The sequence below is a fragment of the Acartia tonsa genome, chromosome 2 (assembly GCF_053477335.1).
Source record: "Acartia tonsa isolate MP-2025a chromosome 2, ASM5347733v1, whole genome shotgun sequence".
In the NCBI taxonomy this organism is placed as follows: domain Eukaryota; kingdom Metazoa; phylum Arthropoda; class Copepoda; order Calanoida; family Acartiidae; genus Acartia; species Acartia tonsa.
Window position 1 is genome coordinate 55,511,311 of NC_137261.1, and position 18,487 is coordinate 55,529,797.

An 18,487-nucleotide genomic window follows, 5' to 3' on the forward strand; every position below is an offset into this window, starting at 1 on the left:
TTGCTTTTAAAAGGAGAAATGGAAAACTATTGTTTTTAAAGATTTATTTGTAAAAGAATCTAAATTTTTTAATTTTCGTCACTTCCTAGTAGACTTTCTATGAATTTTTTTTTTAGAGTGAGGTGTGTAAGCAAGCAAGTACCTTTACATTAAACAAATATACTGTTCTTTGAAGTTTAACCTAGTAAGTGGAACTCAGGGAGTGAGGTGACATTGGACAACAGATCTATAGTATAGATGTTTATACAGACAACTACCTCCCTTCCTTTTTCAAAGACCTCTTTCGTCTGCTTCTGAATTATTTTCTGCTTCTTGGCTGTGTTAATATAAGCGACACCATTGGTTGATTTTCAATGACACAATAAAAAGGTTACACAAGGCGGTTGCAATGGGGAGATACATACATTTAACCCTTTCTCCCTCTAGAGTTTTACTCTAATCATTGGACCGTAAATTTGACTGATAACCAAAGTTTTATAATTAGGATTTTTCTTTCGATTGGATTAAAGAATGGGTATTGAAAATATTCATTGTCAAAACATTGCTACTGATTATTTTGATATTTAAAAGGGTTTATCAATTTATCGTCTATTGTCTTATCCCTTTAGATCCCTGGTTAAACCGAAATTGGAACTGAAGATAGAGGCCACATCGAATTCTAAAACAAAAACATTTCTTAATGCAGCCATCTAATTCAATTATTATAGTCATTTTATTTATCGCCTCGTATTTTAGACAGCATTCCGTGGATATTAAAATGAAAATTATAAGCTTACTACCAGTTTTGTTAGATAACAAAACTTTTAGGTATCAATTGCATGATTTTTATTTTAATATTCATGGAAAATTGTCTGTAACTCGATACTATGCGTGATTTTAGCCACTCTATAATCGTTACAATAATGTACTTTTGAAATCATGCTGATTTTTTACTTCTTTTATGATAGCATCACTCTATTCATCTGATTTTTGGAATTATGATTTTTATGACGACAATGTCTAATATTATGGGCGAAGAATCTCTATATTTAAATCATAAAAAAGAAAGTGTGTATTTACACAATTTTGCAACAAATTTAATTTCAATTTTATTTAGACTCACAAATTTAATGTTTTGCTGATTAAGTTTTGTCACTCTTTAAGAGATATTGTTAGTTTGTCCTGCCATTTCAGAGCTTTGCTTTTATGGATGTTGTCATCCTTATTTTTTTAAATAGATTTCAACACTTACAATATTTGGTTGCTGTGTAATATCAACAAGTATGACACCATCCATAAGTAGCAAATCCCCTCAAAAAAATACGGATGGACAAACGGCTGATTCTTTCAAAAAGTATATGGTTAGTTTAAAATGTTTGGCGAGTTTTTTTAGCCAACGAATGATAAAACGTGTATATAAAACTATGGAGACAAGTAAGATTTACAGTCATTACCTCTCCCTGTCGAAACAAACATTACAAAGTAGCCTTGTAGTAAAGAAATCTTGCGGCCCCAAAAATACAAATTTAAAATATTGGAAAATGTTTAACAGAATCGCTTCGAAACCGCTTAATATCCGGTGGATTAGAACCGGTTCTTCGCCATACTGAAAAATTATATTTAGCATTATATTATATCCAGTGTTATACGAATATAAAAATGTAAAATCATATGATTGAAACTAGTTTTTAGTCTCTGTGCCTTCGGCATCTCGGGGCTAAAAAAAAATGGTTTTAATGTACAGTTTTATATCCTGTTTATAATACGATGCAATAATAACTAATCCGAAATTTGAAAAAAAACATAAAAACATACAGAGCAATGACTTTTAGAGTAATGTCGCTCCTTAGTTTAGTAAAATATGATTTAGAAAGAAAACAGATTGAGATAGGTACGTAAATTGAAGAGTAACTCTACTCCTAAAATAAATGTATTTTCAAAGTTTGGTAAATATGATGGGGAAGAGAACAAGAATGACAACATTCATAAGATTAATTCATGGATGGAAATACGGACAAGTGAGTTATGGGGCAAATGCTAGATAGAAAAAAGTATGTATATGTATCTTTTGTAGTATGACCGTCAGACCGACCAGCAAACCAAATAAAATGTTACTCAATGCTCAATTAAAGAGGAAAGTGTCATGTGTGACATCATAATAATATGTCTATTGTCCATCATATTTTTTTACGGGGATTCCTTTCTTACTTCTTATCTCGTCCTTCCCTTTAAGACGTATTTTTCTGACGTCACTCATGACATTTTCCATTGCCCTAATGCTCATTAGTATAGAGACTTTCTTCAGACGTCTATCTAAAATAAGAGCAGCGAAAATAACTTTTTCTTCCAAAAATTTTCAGACAAACATACAGACGGACATTTCTAATTCTAGAGTAGCTTAGCTCCTAAAAAGTTTATGATGACAGAAGTAGATCTAGTTTTCTATATCAGATCCAATATTTATTTTATTACATGGTCTACAAACATATTTGCTTTTTTTTCAACAATCTTTTTTGCCAATAAAATTTCGTTTCAGAAAATATCTTTTTACCGTATTTATGCCACTAAAATATCCAAATTTTCAGCAATTTTAAATGGAATCAATTCGCTTAATCACGGCCCCTGCTGTCATGGAGGTTGGATGCAATTGTCTAAAACAAAGGATCTATATGAAGATGTTTAGATAAAGTATATATATATAGTATGCTGTCAAATACCATTATTAGGTCTAAAGTGCATAAATTCAAATTATAATATACCAAAAATATAAACGAGTTTTCTTTATCATATTTGCGTTAATTTAAACAAAGAATCTTATTAAAATATTAAGGACAAGCGGTTACGCCCCTAGAGGCCTCTAGTAGCACTTAAATGTTTTTTTAAAGTAATACGATACATATCTATGTTGCTTTCTACAATACCTTTCTAAAAAAATTTCTTTTGTAATTTCTCTTGGGAGGGTGGTGGTACCCTCCCCCAAAATAGTTATTAATCCTCCCGGGATCTATGAGAAGCTATCATGTAAAGGAGATCCTTCGGTACACACAAACAAACACACATCCTGTTACTTATATTATAAAACGCAGAGGATGTGGGCCCAATGTTGAAGGAATTATAAAAAAAGTTTGTTTAAACATGCATAAATATTATTAATTACCTACTAGTAATAAAACCTTTTAACATTTATTGGATTTAAAATTTTGGGTACTTTTTATAATCTTACTCCAAACCCTACTAATGCACTAAGGAATATTTAAACGGGGTATTTTTGTTATCATAAATAGGGATGTACATATATGAATGGATCGTCCGTCGTCTTATCCCTAAATTTCTTTTATGCGGACTTACCAGTTTATCTTCTTACTAGCGGCTTCGCCCCTAGCCTCTAGGGGCTTTGCCCAAAAAGGTAATTAAAAAAATAAAATTAAGTACTACTGGTGTTGCCCGTAGTTTATGTGAACTAACTTCCCCATAAACAAAAAAAATGGAAGGGGGGGATTTTTTTTTGGGAGGTTGGGGGTGTCCCATCCCTAAAGAAAATAGCTTAATACCACCACAGGACCAATACGTATAGACCCTGAAAAGTAGAATCCGATCGGCTTAGTAGTTACCGAGATCTTAAGGGACGGACGGACAGACAGACGGACAGACTTCAAGCTACTTTTTATAATAGATAATCTACGGTAAAAATTCCCTGTAACATATGTATTTCTTGTGAAACAATGGATATAGAATGTCTCGATCCATAATTCCCCAAATAGGCCAATAGGAACAATCCAACATAACTTGGACAAAGTAGCCTCAGAAAAACTAGCCTCCGGACAAAGTAGCCTTTAGGACAATTTAGCCTCGGGACATTTACTTAAGAAAAGTAGCCTCCTAAGGAAAATATATACATAGGTGGTTTAGAATTTTGTGGATTTTACAAAAAATAGTTGGTAGATTTTTACAATTTTTAATACTGATTTTACAATTTTAAATATTGATTTTACAATATTAAATATTGTTTTCACAATTTTTAATATTGTTTTTACAATTTTTAATATTGTTTTTACAATTTTTAATATTGTTTTTACAATGTTTAGGTTAGGTTATAGGCTAGGGGCTCGAGCGCAAGGAGGCTACTTTGTCTGAGGCTACTTTGTCCAAGATCCCAATCCAACCACATTATATGTTAAGAAGTGTACATACTGTGGTATGAAAGGGCAGTCATTTTTGTATATGATCCAAATTAGAAGTCAACTTTGAATTGTTGAATATTTTAGAACAAAGCTAGATTTTTAGAAATCTAAATTGTCCAAAAATTTTGTAGCTGGTAATATTGTATCGAATCTTTGAGGATATAAAAGTAAAGAGATCTCTTTATGTCAGTACTGAATGATCTCGCTAACCGCTGAACCAAGGTTCTCCTTTAAAATATAGCTTCTCATAGGTCATAGTAAGGTTTAAAACTAATTTATGGGAAAAATTTTCTTTTTCTTTTTTAAACCAAAAAAATGAGGGGTCGAATTCAACCCCTCACCACCTCAAGTCCCCTAGAGGCCTCTAGGGACGTAGCTCCTAGTTGAGGACTAACTCAAACAAAAGTCTTTTTTGTCAGATTGGCCGTCTAGGGTAAAAAATCTATTTGTGAATCATTAGTGTTTAGCCTTGAGTAATTTCCTACATTAGCCATTGAGTGCTCTCTTAGCCATCTACATATATATATTTATTATACAAAGAACAAAGCGTGCTTTATAGCCAAAAGAAAATAATTTGCTTTTTTAGTTCTCCTCCTATTGAATCATTATTTATTCCTAAAATTTTTTTTTGTTGCCCAAAGATTTGATTTTGAAAATCAATTAAAATTTAGGGATTTAAAGGGATAAGACATTGGCCGATATGTAGATGTACATCCCCAATGAAACACACAATTACAATTATTGGTTAAAACGTTTAGACACTCAACTAAACAAACTAATCAATCAAAATCAAATAAAAATTTCTCAAAGTTGACAAGACATCAAATAAGAAAACGTTATTATAAAACTTTGGAGACTTGTGTAATAAACAATCCAATGTCTCCTCCCTCCCAGCTATAATTGAATTGAAACTCTATACTATCCTTTTCATTTAATGGGAAATGTGCCTTTTTATCTTTTTTTTTGTAGAGAAGTAAATCTATAGCTGTCTTAACCTCTTTTCGAGGAAGCTTGGTGTTTATCAAGATCGAAATTAATTCCTTATCATTATCCCAAATTAAGCGCAAATGTCGTCTTGTTTGACTTTCCATTCATAAAGAGACGCGGCATGGATTGTTTATATTTTGATGCGCCACGTTTCTTACTTTTGAATGAGACATGAGTGTGTGAAGATTTCGGAGAACAAAATTGGGCCTATCATTGGTCTCATAGTGCGTGAACAACCCTAGTATACCAAGGATTTGAAACCATAAGAACTTCAGGTAGAATTTGTTAATTTTATTAAGAAGAATGGTGTATAGGACGATTATATTTAGTTTAAAAGGCTTTAGCCAGCTAAGCATGAAACTTAATTATGATTAATATTATGTTTTAGTAATTTTTTATGTGCTTTTATTTTTGCATTTAACAATGATTTATTAAACCAAATAATTTTCCTTTAAAGCCAAAGTTTCCAAAGATTCTTAACCGTAGAGAAAAATGATTTTTAAAAAGCAATTAAGATTACGTGGTTATAAATAACTGGAATTATGAATTAATTGATTTTGTAATTTCAGGACTTTGAAATAATTTCATCAATAAATCTATAATCAAACCTGCTGTTGAAACTTGATGGTTCCTGGTATTGGGGGTTTGTATGTTCGCCAACAGATCTCGAGAACTTCCCGCTAATTCGGAAGTCACACTCAACCAAAGTGTCATGGTTGAGACAATTTCATAGTGTTGAAGTTTGGAGGAGCTGCACAAGCAATTTCAAATGACTGGAGTTTGAAGGAGCTGCACAAGCGAATTTCAAATGAATGAAGTTAGAAAGAGCTGCACAAGCAATTTCAAAATACTGGAGTTGAAGGAGCTGCACAAGCAATTTCAAATCGTTCTGATGTTTGAAGGAGCTGCACAAGCAATTTCAAAGTATCTGAAGAATAGGCGTTAGCATTCTTCAATAGATCAATAGCATATAGTGTATTGATGCAAAAAACATTGACAATTTTTCTATGAAATAAGTACCTAGTGAATCAATATGCCACTAACCAAAAAGCAGAAAATTGAGCGAGCTATCGCTATTGGCAGTGAAAGGCTAGAGGTGTTTGACGAACAGTTAAAAGTGTTTTATGACAATCTAAAAGCCTGCCAAAGTTTTAGTTCATGTGAAAATGTGAATTTAAAATCAATTTGTGACATTTTTAGTGAGGTCAAGGACCAATCTGACCTAATAAAAAGTCTAAAACCTGCCGTGGAGACTAGTGAGCTGCGCGAGTTCAAGCGTGATTTGGATGAAGCTAGTGAGCAGAAAACTGTTGCAGATAAAGTTTATGCGTCGTTGGAGCAGTGTACAAAAATTCTGTACTGGCTTGACAATGATTCAGACGACGCGAGGTCAAGCACTGTCGCCAGGAACCTCGACGTCATTGAGAAGGTGAAGATGGACATGGGAGTGCTTAAAATTTCCATGGAGTTGCGCCAAGAAGTACGTGATATGTACTGAAGGCTTAGAGAGATGGAACGTCGTTCATCTAACTTGGATGAGAGTGGGACACCTGCCATTCTCTCCAGAAGTATGTCTGCCGTGGACATTCGGAGTTCCAACCCGCAGTATGGGCGCTGGGACAACAGTTTGCTGCCGTCTTTCGACGGTACTGACACGGATTACTCAAACTTTAAACAGGTCTTTAAGGATCTATGCTCTGGTTACGGATTTGCTGACCAGAGGTTAAGTCTGATGTTGTGTATGGAGAAGGTGATAACCAACCCGGAACTACGCAAGCAAGTGTCAGCGATTAGAGATCATAATGAACAATGGTCGTTTCTCGATCAGATGTTTTTATCAAACACTCGCCGGTTCATGAAGATTTTAACTAAGCTGAACAAGATGAAACCTGTGGATAAACCTGTGGACGTGGTTAGTGCAATTGCTACCTTCAAGAGCATGATGCAGGAAGTAGAAGCCATCGTTGGTTCTGCAGCTAAGGATTACAACCACCTAACTCTTATTCATATTTTCAAAGACAAGTGCCCTGAAAGTCTGAGAGAGAAAATTATGATGGAGCTAGGTAGCATGAACCAACCAAACATCCAGAAGATTGTAGAACTGCTGGAGAGGACCAGGGGAGCAATGTTGGCCGGTGATATGTCCTATGACACTAGCGCCGGCAAGATAAATCGTGACAGAGCTGCCGCCGCGCAAGTGTCTGGCCGCAGCGACAATAAGAATGGAAAGTCTGGAAAGGACAAGGCTTCCAAGTGGAACAGTACATGTCCTGTGGAAAGCTGCAAGGAGAAACACCCGGTTTTCCGTTGCCACACGTTTAGGAAGATGGATGTTGTTGACCGAAAAAAAGTTGTCCAGCAGAATAAGTTGTGTGAACTCTGCCTGTGTGATGGTCATGCTGCTGACAATTGTAATAAATCGGATAAGCTTGGTGTCTGTGGCACCAATAATTGCGACGGTTATCATAGTCGTATGTTGCATGAGGCTAGTGCTAGTGTGAATACAGTCTACAAATCAAGTTCTGCGCCTAGCACATGTACCTTCCTGCTGCAAATAGTTCCAGTTGTAGCACCTGGCGGCGGCGCCTGCCATGCCGCCGTCATGTTTGATTCTGGTGCGAATCTACCACTTATATCTGAGAAGATGTCCCACAAGTTGAAGCTGAAATCTACCGGCAGATATACAAACATTTCTGTTGCTGACGGTAGTGAATCATCCTGCCGCAATGTGGTGTTCTATCTGAAGGACAGGGATGGTAAGTTGAGAGAATTTGAGGCAGCTGTTATGCCTAACCTCGGAGGTGGCAACGAGATGCGCTCGGTCCATCCGGAAACCGCCGCCGAAATATTTAAGATGCCGCCAGAAAGATTTACATATATTAGTGGAGGCTTAGATATCATCATTGGAAATACACATCCTGACGTGTTTCCATCAACCTACCAGAAAGTGGGCCAGTCTATGTTGTGGCGAACCATTTTTGGTAGTGGTTTTATCTGTACAAGTGCTGACTATGGAGCTGGTCAGCAGAAATCTGCGTATAAAGCTGCCGTAGCTGTTGATGAGAGTGCGTGGCCGGTTGGTTCTGCCGTAGCTGTCGATAATGAGCCGGTTGGTACTGCCGTAGCTGTTGATAATGAACCGGTTGGTACTGCCGTAGCTGTTGATAATGAGCCGGTTGGTACTGCCGTAGCTGTTGAAAAAGAACCGGTTGGTACTGCCGTAGCTGTTGATAATGAGCCGGTTGGTACTGCCGTAGCTGTTGATAATGAACCGGTTGGTACTGCCGTAGCTGTTGATAATGAACCGGTTGGTACTGCCGTAGCTGTTGATAATGAGCCGGTTGGTACTGCTGTAGCTGTTGATAATGAGCCGGTTGGTACTGCCGTAGCTGTTGATAATGAACCGGTTGGTACTGCCGTAGCTGTTGATAATGAACCGGTTGGTACTGCCATAGCTGTTGATAATGAACCGGTTGGTACTGCCGTAGCTGTTGATAATGAGCCGGTTGGTACTGCCGTAGCTGTTGATAATGAACCGGTTGGGTCTGCCGTAGCTGTTAATGATGAACCTGTTGGTTCTGCTTGTGATGCTGTTATTGAGAAACCTGTTATTTCTGCAGTTGATGCTGTTGTTTGTATTGCAGTCAATTCTGATGTTAAAGATACTGCCACAGCCGTTGACAACACTGCTAGGGCGAGTAATGCCGTAGCTGTTAATGATGAACCTGTTGGTTCTGCTTGTGATGCTGTTATTGAGAAACCTGTTATTTCTGCAGTTGACGCTGTTGGTTGTGTTGCAGCCGGTTCTGATAATGAGGTTGGTGTTGTTGTGAATCAAGAATCGACCTGGCTGCTGCCAAGCTGGCCGCCCGACACAGGGTAAAGGGCCTGCAATATGGCGGGTGTTGCCGCAGAAAGTTATTGAAAGTCTACCAACCCCACAAATCTAATTTACAACATAAACTATTTATGTGTGAAAATGATCTTTTAAAGAAAAAATAATACATGTTATATATTAAGCTTGTGAAGGGAACCTAAAAGGGTTCTGTAAAGAATAAGTATTCATTATTCAACTAATTTTATGGTTCATATTTAAGCACAAAAATTCTAAAAAATTGTTTAGACTTTTAAAGCAGATTTTAAAAGATTTTGTTTCTTTAGGTATGACTTCGAAAAGCAAAAGTTGTGTGTATTAACTACCAAATGATTTTTGCAGATTTTTTTAGATTGAGAAAAATAGATTTTTTAAAATTATTTTTCGAGGTATTTTTTTTTCATGGTTCACGTTTGCTTAAAAAAATGTTATTTCTCAGATTCTCATATGAGATAATGCATTAAAGTAAAGAACACAACATGTAAAATTATTATGATAATGTTTAAAATATTTCTTATTATTATTTTAAAAAGATTATCGCAAAAAATCAAGATATTTGTTTTAATTTGTAAGCAAATAAAGGTTTTTCTTTCACTCCGGAGGCAAGGACTCCTAATAATCCACGCGTAAAGATTTTTTCTTCATTCCGAGAGCAGAGATTCGTAGTAATATATGTACCTAGCGACTTCGGACAATTTTAAACCTTGAGAAAGTATTTTATAGCAATTATTTCCTAGGTACATATATTTTCGTTCATGTTTAAAAATGTAAACTCTATTTTCTATGAGATAAGCATTTATAATAATGAACACGATGTATGATATTATTAAAATATTGATTATCATTTATATGAATATCACAGAATTAATTTAAGATAAACTATGCATATTTTAAATTAACCTTTCCTTCATTTTTATCGCAGATATTAAAATAAAAGCGGTTATTAAAAATTATGATTAATAATTGATTCTTATTTTATGAAAATTGAGAACATTTTTTTTAGTAAAAAGCCACATTTTCATATGCCTATTTTATGCCTAAAATAAGAATCAACCGAAATGCGATTAATTTTTATTCTATTTCATATGCTCAAATTTAATTTTATTGAGTTTAATTTCTTTTCAAAAGTACAATTCATTATAAAACTTACCTGAAAAGTTTACCAAAAAAAGAATAAATGTGTCGAGGTTGCGTGATTCGATATTTATTCTAAGAAAAAAATCAAGTATTTTTTTTAGCAGATTTTTTAAAAAAATTATATACGAATTTCAATCAAGTAAAACATTTTTATTCAGATCAAGGAATGATTGAAAATTCATATTTAAAGTCTCATATTTTTTTACAAAGAAAAATTGGTATTTTTTTCATAATTTCGATGAAAATTCTAACGAAGTTATTATTATTATTTTGCTATTATTTAAGTATTGAAAAGTTTTATTGTTGATTAAGATAGTACAGTTCTTATTCATTAAGTTTGAAAAACTTTCTGCCCAAGGATTTTGAAATATTTTTTCTTACTACTCTTTTTGATGCTTAACAAATTTAGTTTTAAGTACCTATAAATCTTAATTTTCTTGCCTAAGATTTATTTCGTTTTATATTTTGCCATTATTTGTTTACATTTCAACCTGATTTCGTAGGTACTTATTGATTTTTTAATAATGATTTATTACCTATTGATTATGAAATGATTATTAATTAGTATAAGTTGTTATATTTACAACATCATGATTAATAGGATTATCCATTTTAGGATTTGTGTATGTGATCTTGTGAGTGTCATGTGCCTGGAATATTGTATGGTACAAACCAATCCCCATCCTTCTATCCTAAAATGTGAGGTATTATGAGTCCTAGTGAGGAGTATAATATTGTGTATACATTTCACGGGGTTTCATTTAGTTAGGAGCAAAAATTGTCATATTTTTCGGAATGTGGCCATTCTCATGTGATTATGGTGAGTTGAGTTTAGTGAGAAATGTTGCTAGTGCTCAGCGCAAAAAACCTTGAATCTCGTTAAGGAAGTTAATTTGACTTTCAAACGGGGGGTGTGTCTTAACCTCTTTTCGAGGAAGCTTGGTGTTTATCAAGATCGAAATTAATTCCTTATCATTATCCCAAATTAAGCGCAAATGTCGTCTTGTTTGACTTTCCTTTCATAAAGAGACGCGGCATGGATTGTTTATATTTTGATGCGCCACGTTTCTTACTTTTGAATGAGACATGAGTGTGTGAAGATTTCGGAGAACAAAATTGGGCCTATCATTGGTCTCATAGTGCGTGAACAACCCTAGTATACCAAGGATTTGAAACCATAAGAACTTCAGGTAGAATTTGTTAATTTTATTAAGAAGAATGGTGTATAGGACGATTATATTTAGTTTAAAAGGCTTTAGCCAGCTAAGCATGAAACTTAATTATGATTAATATTATGTTTTAGTAATTTTTTATGTGCTTTTATTTTTGCATTTAACAATGATTTATTAAACCAAATAATTTTCCTTTAAAGCCAAAGTTTCCAAAGATTCTTAACCGTAGAGAAAAATGATTTTTAAAAAGCAATTAATATTACGTGGTTATAAATAACTGGAATTATGAATTAATTGATTTTGTAATTTCAGGACTTTGAAATAATTTCATCAATAAATCTATAATCAAACCTGCTGTTGAAACTTGATGGTTCCTGGTATTGGGGGTTTGTATGTTCGCCAACAGATCTCGAGAACTTCCCGCTAATTCGGAAGTCACACTCAACCAAAGTGTCATGGTTGAGACAATAGCAATATCCGTCCGTTCGTAACACTTGGATAACTAAGCTGCTGTGTAACAAAGAATTCAAAATTCTTGTGTTGATTCCAGCGTTGTGGAGTCGGAGCAGACTGAAATAAAAATCATAATATTTATATCAGTTTTAATGTTAATTTTTCTTTTTAATATCCGTGGAGAGCTGTCTATTAATTATTAATCATTACTTTTAAAATTTTAAATTAGGTTTGAATTATATCTTTAGGGGTAGTTATTCCTGATATTATTTAATTTGATTATGGGGGCGTGGACACCACTGTACAACACCCTCACTCCACACGCCACTGTACTGCACTTCACCCTGGTGTAGATAACTTTATCCATTTCATATTTAAAATTCAATTTCTGACTTTCCAAAAAGTAATTTTTAATAAAACTTTTACAAAATAGATTTTTTTACTGTATCCACTTAATCCGCGACCGTGGCTCAACACGTAGCGCACTCGCTTGTCGTCGGGGAGGTGATAGGTTCGAATCTCGGCTTGACACCGCGTCATAACTAAAGACGTTAAAATGGTTCCTACTGCTACTGTGTCAGGTGCGCGACATTAATAGTTAGAGTAGAGGGAATGCCTTGACCCAAAACAGGCGCAACTCATTACCATGCACAGTTAGGACTTCTCAGACAAAGGTCGTTCAATCTAAGGGTTGGTTGTCTGATGGGTGTTACTTAACCAGGTGTTTGGACAGAAAAGGAGACATTTGGTTCCCCTTGGTTATCCTGGGTTGTTGGACCATGGCATTTCATGTCATGGACAGCATCTTCGCCCGTATGAGGTAATATCCACTTAAGATGTGTGTCTAGGTGTGGAAGTCGGTTATTATTTTACAACCCCCTCCCCCCCCCCCAAAAAAAAAACAGTTAAACAAAGAATTTTACGATAATGAAACCCTTTCTCTCATTATTCTAGGGAATTTCCTCGTAACAAACACACAAGAGGCTGAATTTATTGTCATTTAAAGAATGATATAAATTGTGGAATTACATTGCAAAGCCATGGTTTAATTGCTCCACATTTGAAAAGAAAAGAGCAACCATTTAGATTTGGTTCATTGTTGGTTTTCTCAAATGCTGAAATTGAACAAGGATGACAATATTGAAGCGAAGCTTAGGCAATATAAAAAAAAGTTTTTTTCAAGAATTTTAAAATCAGCTTTTGATGGAATAAAAGATGATAGGTCACTGCAAGCATGTATACAGAGGACATACCATAGTTATATAGAAGCTACATTACTTGAAAAGAATAAAAGACTGAAAGTTGATAGGTCTCTGGAGATTGCGAGCATGTAAGACAGACGGACTAACCTTAGTTTTATATTAGCTGCGCTACTTAAAGAGAATAAAAGACTGAAAGTTGATAGGTCCCTCGAGATTGTGAGCATGCAGGGAATATTTTACTCAAAGTGAAGCTTTTCTACAAGTTACAACTTTAGTCTGTAAGTCAATATCACTAATTAAAACAAATATTTTGTGATAATGCATGGAATTTTCTCCGTATAATCTATTAGTGTCTGAACCATAGTTCACGACATGGTTTTAGGATATTTATTTTAAAATCACAAAATAATTTAAGGCTTTTATTTTCCCCGTCTTCATCCCTCTAAAAAATACTTGGATCTACTGCAGTTCACGGTAAAATATTGCTGGTAACGAATATTGCCAAAAATCTATGAATTTTAAAGACTGCTAGCTGCCAAACAGCTGAACGTACAGATCATGCCCGCACACTGTTTTAAGCGGCATAATTGTCTGGAATAGCCATAAATCATTTATGCATAATTATCTTGCAGTGCAGAGAAATGCGCGAAAAAGGCCTTTTTACGCGTTTTTTCTTCAGTGAGGCTTTCCCTGTGCATCATTGGATCTTGGCTATTCCAGATTATTTATAGGCCTTCTTATAACGCTTGAAATGGCGTGCGGGTATGATCTGTACGTTCAGCCGTTTGGCAGCTACCAGCCTTTAAAATTCATAGATTTTTGACAATATTCGTTACCAGCAATATTTTACCGTGAACTGCAGTAGATCCAAATATTTCAGAGATGCCAATGGCTCAGCTTCTAGTTTAGCATGTTGCATTCATTTTCATTTGCTTCGCTGTCAAGGATAATACTATTCTTGTTTACATACACAAATAAAATACAACTCTATTGTGAGCCATAGTTTAATTTCAGGGATCTTAAGGGATAAGACAAGAGGATAAAATGATGTTAATCTCTAGTCCGAATTCCTATTTTATAGATTAAGATTATTGATTGAAAAGTTTGAACATTGCTTTATGGGGAAAAAAAACAAATAAATTCAATATAGCAACAAATGTTTTTGTGCATATGAATGAGAGCGCTTGTTTATAAAACGTTGGGTACCAGTCAGCGTTGCGGAGCCGTTTGATTTTGGTGCGGCTCCGCGGAGCCGCCTGTGAAAATGACTGCTCCGATCTAAAATCAAGAAAAACTCAACATAATTTTTTTTGGAAAGACTATTTTTGACTTTTGAGGGTTTTAAAAGTTCATTTTTTTACAATGGACTTGAAAAACTTAAAAGGGGCATTTGAACACGACTAAACAGTTACCAAATTATAAAAAATCTCTCTTTTTAGCTAACCTGTAGCCGTTTTTTAATGAAAATAACGGCTCCAGCTCCGGTAAAATATGGCGGCTCCACAACGCTGGTACCGGTACAATTTAAAGGGGGGGGGGGGGGGGGGGCGAAAGTGACACTTTTTGAAACCAAAACTAAAAGTCAAAGAAACTCAACTAAAAAAAAGAGTTACAGGTCTGACATTTTGCATGGCAGTTGCTTTATAGGGGTACAACATGGAACTGTGAAGAAACGGCGTCGCAACCGCCGAGAAAAGGCAAAACAAATTTCGGCGGGAAACGACGGTTTTCGGCGGTTGCGCCGCCGTTTCTTCACAGTTCCATATTTTACCCCTATAAAGCAACTGCCATGCAAAATCTCAGACCTGTAACTCTTTTTTTAGTTGAGTTCCTTTGTTGACTTTTAGTTTTGGTTTCAAAAAGTGTCACTTTCGCCCCCCCCCCCCCCCCCCTTTTAATTTCCTCAATCCCTGTTATGAAATACACAAGTTATGTTATATTTTATTCTATTCTGTCTGAATGTAATTTTTATGCATACATGCGTTATTCATACTGTAATTCAAAGAAGTAATACAAAATAAGAGAACATTAAGTTAGATGATAAGTTAGACAAATTTTCAGAAAGTTGTTGAATGGCCCTAAATAGACATATATAATATGAATATAGACATGTTAGAATCATTCTATCAATATCAAAGTTTGATTAAAAGTTCCTGAAATAGGTCGGTGTCATTTAGAAAGCGATGCAAGTCTAATATCTGAACCAAAAAGTCCGTATGTTCATGTATACATTCCTACAATAAAGTCTAAAAACTTATGTCAACCATCATTGGGAGACTCAACGATTTTGGCAGCTGCAGGGAAAAGGAAATGTGATTCTGACAAACAATTCTAAATTTACCCAAAACCCTCTTCTTACCCACCCCTCTTCAGTTACATAAAAAAACAACGTATACCTCTAACTTACTTTAAAAGGTTTCGCGATTTTTTTCGTAGAAATGATTGTTAGAATAGCTAGGCCTGGGCAGCTGAAGCTTGTCCAAGATTTTTTTCAGCTTAAATGCGGTTGACTTCATTACTGTTGAGGCTGCGAAAACGACGGCTGCCGAGCACTACATATGATTTAAGCTCTTGAGGGAAAAGACATTAGCCAATAAAATCATGTTTAACCCCTGTAACGCTACCTGCATTTTAAGTTAATGGTTGAAAAGTTTGGACACTGATTGAATGAACCAAAAGATACAGATTTTTGGAAAAGTACCAAAAAATTTTAAGCCTGTGATTAAGGCCATTTTTCCAAAACATTGTGGATAACCTAATATAAGCCTAACTTAGCCTTTAAACTCGTATAACCGCATCCCCTACATAAAAAACAAGGATGAAAACATCCATAAGTAGCGAAGCTCAAAAATTATGAATAGACATCTGATAAATGATCTATAGAGTTTGTCTTTTTTGAAGCATTAAGCTAATAAGAAAACGCTAAAATCTAAAATTCGATTTCGCACCATAACCAATAGTAAGTCTTTATAAAACTTGGTCAAATTATGTAGAATGTTGACTTAAGGGGGGGGGGGGGGGGGCGTAATGACATCTATTCGTAATCCGTGAGCAAAATGGTCTAAAAATTTAGCTAGACCCTTCAAACTTGGTATATAAGCCTAGTCCTATAGGTATTACATCTAAATGGCAAAAAAATCCAAAATATTTTATTTTAAGGTTAGGTTAGGTAAGAAAAACCCTGCGGAAATGGGGTTTTTAGGCTTTTTTTGGTCTATTTTGATGTGGAAACTTACCTTAAATTGTTTTTTCTTAGGGTTTTAACTTAAATACACTGTATCTATTCATATGGACATTATTTAAGATGATTCAGCAAGTCGGGGACCGACCCCAGATGGCTAGGTGGGTGGCCCGCAGGGGTTAAGTGCCTTTTTCCCAATACATATGTTGTTATATATCAAAATATAGGTTCTTTAGGTCAAGAAACTCAAATTTTGAGCGAAAATAAGCATTAGACTAATCTGAAGCTAGCCCCTGCGGGCTAGGTTGGTGGCCCGCAGGGGTTAAGTGCATTTTTTCCAATATATATCTTGTTATATATCAAAATATAGGTTCTTTAGGTCAAGAAACTCAAAATCTGAGCGAAAATTAGCATTAGACTAACCTGAAGCTAACCCCCCCCCCACCCCGAGCTAGGTTGGTTTTCTGCAGGGCTTAAGAGCATTTACCTAACCTAACCTAGTAACTTACTTATAATTTTACTTGTTTTTTTTTTTTTAATAAACTTTGTCTTTTAATGATGACTTTATTTAAGATAATCCAGCAAGTCGGGAACCGACCCCAGCACGCTAGGTTGGTGGCCCGCAGGGGTTAAGTGCATTTTTTCCAATATAAATCTTGTAATATATCAAAATATAGGTTTTCTAGGTCAAGAAACTCAAATTCTGAGCGAAAATTAGCATTAGACTAACCTGAAGCTAACCCCCCCGGGCTAGGTTGGTTTTCTGCAGGGCTTAAGAGCATTTACCTAACCTAACCTAGAAACTTACATAAATTTTTACAGGTTTTTTTCTTGTATAAACTGGGTCTATTAATGAGGACTTTATTTAAAATGATCCAGAAAGTCGGGGAACGACTAATCTGAAGCTACCCCCAGCGGGCTAGGTGGGTGGCCTGCAGGGGTTAAGTGCATTATTTTCCAAAATACATCTTGTGATATATCAAAATATAGGTTTTTAAAGTCAAGAACTCAAATTCAGAGCTAAAATAAGCATTAGAATAATCTGAAGCTAACTCCAGCGGGCTAGTTGGGTTGCCCACAGGGCTTAAGTGCATTTTACCTAACCTAACATAGAAACTTACATTTAATATTATTTTTTTAGGTTTTGTTTCTCAAATAAAATAATGAGGATCTTATTTCAGATGATCCAGCAAGTCGAAGACCGACCCCAGCGGGCTAGGTGGGTGGCCCGCAGGGGTTAAATGCATTTTTTTAGATAAAGTATGTGTTATCATACATCAAATTATAGGTTTTTTAGGTCAAGAAACTCAAATTTACAGCTATTAAAAGTATCAGACTAATCTGAAGCTAGCCCCAGCGGGCTAGGTGGGTTGCCTGCAAGTCTTAAGTGCATTTTACCTAACCTAACCTGGAACCTTACTTGTTTTTTTAGGTTTTTTTTCTGGAATAAACTGTGTCTATTTATGAGAACATTATTTAAGATAATCAAGCAAGTCAGCGACCGACCCCAGCACAGCAGGCTAGGTGGGTGGCCCGCCAGGATTAAGTGCATTTTCAAAAAGTATGTGCTGTCATACATAAAATTATAGGTTTTTTAGGTCCAGAAATTCAAATTTAGAGCTAATAATAGAATCAGACTAATCTGAAGCTAGCCCCTGCGGGCTAGGTGGGTTGCCTGCAAGGCTTAAATGCATTTTACCAAACCTAACCTAGAATCTTACTTTTTTGAAGGTTTTTTAATTGAATAAACTGTTCATAAGAACATTATTTAAGAGGATCCAGCAAGTCGGGGACTGACCCAGGCGGGCTAGGTTTTTACATAGATACACAGTGTTAAGTCCTAAAGCCATCATTTAAAAGATTCTTCATACAGGAGGCTGACCCAAGGAGGTCCCCAACTTGCTGGATCATCTAAAATAATGTCCTCATTCATAGACACAGTTCATTGAAGGAAAAAAAAACAAAAAATAAGTAAGTTTCTAGGTTAGGTTAGGTAAAATGCACTTAAGCCCTGCAGAAGATCTACCTAGCCCACAGGGGTTAGCTTCAGGTAAGTCTTATGCTAATTTTAGCTCTGAATTTAAGTTTCTGGGCCTTAAAAACCTATATTTTGATATATAATAAGATGTATATTGGAAAATAATGCATTTAACCCCTACGGGCCACCGCCCTAGCCCGCTGGGGCTAGCTTCAGATTAGTCTTATGCTAATTCTAGCTCTGAATTTGAGTTAAATGACCTAAAAAACTTATAATTTGATGTATCACAGCATATATATTGGGAAAAATGCACTTAACCCCTGCGGGCCACCCACCTAGCCCC